The sequence below is a fragment of the Leptonychotes weddellii genome, unplaced genomic scaffold (assembly GCF_054177405.1).
Source record: "Leptonychotes weddellii isolate Sample4059 unplaced genomic scaffold, ASM5417740v2 HiC_scaffold_17033, whole genome shotgun sequence".
Classification (NCBI taxonomy): Eukaryota; Metazoa; Chordata; class Mammalia; order Carnivora; family Phocidae; genus Leptonychotes; species Leptonychotes weddellii.
In genome coordinates, this window is record NW_027753608.1 from 1443 (window position 1) to 3325 (window position 1883).

The window sequence follows — 1883 nt, forward strand, 5'->3', positions numbered from 1 at the left end:
AGGTTTTTGCCGACTTTATTTCAATGTAGTTTGTGTAGTCATTTCCCAGAAATTACATGACCTTCTAGGATTTTTTTAGATTTTTTTTTACATTTTATTACAAGGGGGAAAAAAAACTTAAGAGAGACCATATTTAATTCCACCTTTCCTTTTTTTAAAAAAAGATTTTTTATTTATTCATTTGCGAGAGAGCACGCAAGGGAACACAAGCACAAGCAGTGGGGGAGGGTAGAGGGACAGAGGGAGACATAGACTCCCCACTCAGCACGGAGCCCTACATGGGGTTCGATCCCAGGACCCTGAGATCATGACCTGAGCTGAAGGCAGACGTTTAACTAACTGAACCACCCAAGCACCCCTAATTCTACCTTTCTAAAATAAGTATTTCCTTCCAGTTTGCACCTAATGTATTATTTTTTTTTTTAATTTTAAAAGTCAGAAAACCAATTTTTTTTATTTCTAAAGCTCTGTCATAGATTTCTGGCAGGTGCCGGTGGTCTCCTGCTACACAAGACCCCTGTAGCTGGCAAACAGAGTCTAGCCATCAGCAGACCGGGCCAGAGAGGTTCACTGGGGTGGCTCCGCCTCGCTGCTGGTACTGATAACTTCCTGCTTCAGTTCGTCTACAATGATCTTGGCTTCTAAGTCCCAGATCTTGATGCTGGGGCCCGTGGCAGCACAGAGCCTGTACCGGTTAGGACTGAAGCCCAGGGCACTGATGATGTCCCCACCATCTAGAGTATAAAGATGCTTGCCTTTGTGGAGGTCCCACAGCATGGCCTGGCCCTCCTCGCCTCCAGAGACACAGAGGGAGCCACCTGGAGACAGACTCACAGCGTGCGAGTACCCCGTGTGGCTGATGTGATTGGTCTTCAGCTTGTAGTTTGCCTCGTTCCATACACTGACCAGCTCGTCCCAGCCACAGGAGACAATGATGGGATCACTGCTATTGGATGAGAAGCAGACACAAGACACCCACTCCAAATGGCTCCCATCCTGGACAGTATATTTGCATACACCCAGAGTATTCTACTACTCAATGGTTTTATGTATGGAGCCAGAGACAATTTGCGACATTGTCAGAGGAGAAGGCCTCACTCAGCACACCCTTGGTATGGCCTACAAATCTGTGTGTGGGGTATCCGTTGAGAGATCCCAAAGCCGGAGGGCTCCACCTCAGGAGTCTGGCCATCTGAGGAGGTGACTCTGAGGAACACGCTGGGGATGCCCTAGTCAGTCTCCTCCCTGGTCAGCTTCTACATGGTGATGGTCTTCTCTCAAGAGGCAGACAGTATCATGTCCAGGAACTGGGGAGTGGCGGGAATCTGCGTCAACCAGCCTTTGTGGCCTTTGAGGGTACCACAAAGTGTCATCTGCTTAGTCACGGCGGTGCCGAGGGCGGGTGTCCCCCCAGCGACAGGGATGGAGCTGGATGGCTCAGAGAGACTAGCACCATAGCCACTCCGGCCACAGCCCTACTGGGGAATAAAGAGCTGCATCTGATGTATTTCTATTTTTCCACATGTGGAATCCCAGTGATATAACTGTCTGCTTTGTCACTTATATTAAAAAATAAAAGCTTTTATCCATGCCTGGTCTTCATAAATATAATAGTTATATGTGTAATATAATGTAACTGTAAACAAATATAATTTAATTCTATCTATTCCTTCCAATAGATATGTAATTTACATGATATTCATAATTTACATCATCTAGTCACTAGACATTTTAATTTTTTCCCAATGGAAAGTGGAATTATTAGGTCAAAAATCTATGAACAGCTCTTGCTGTGTATTATGTAAAATTCATTCTCAAAAGAATTATTTCAAGTCACTCCACCAGCCAAGTGCGGGTGCACATGTATCAATGTTTCACTTAAC

At 45.4% G+C, this 1883-nt stretch overlaps 1 pseudogene; it reads right to left on the minus strand.

Annotated features, from left to right (window-relative positions):
* Window positions 1-504: 504 nt before the first annotated feature.
* Window positions 505-1475, minus strand: LOC102733456 (small ribosomal subunit protein RACK1 pseudogene; annotated as a pseudogene).
* Between the last annotated feature and the right edge of the window lie 408 nt (window positions 1476-1883).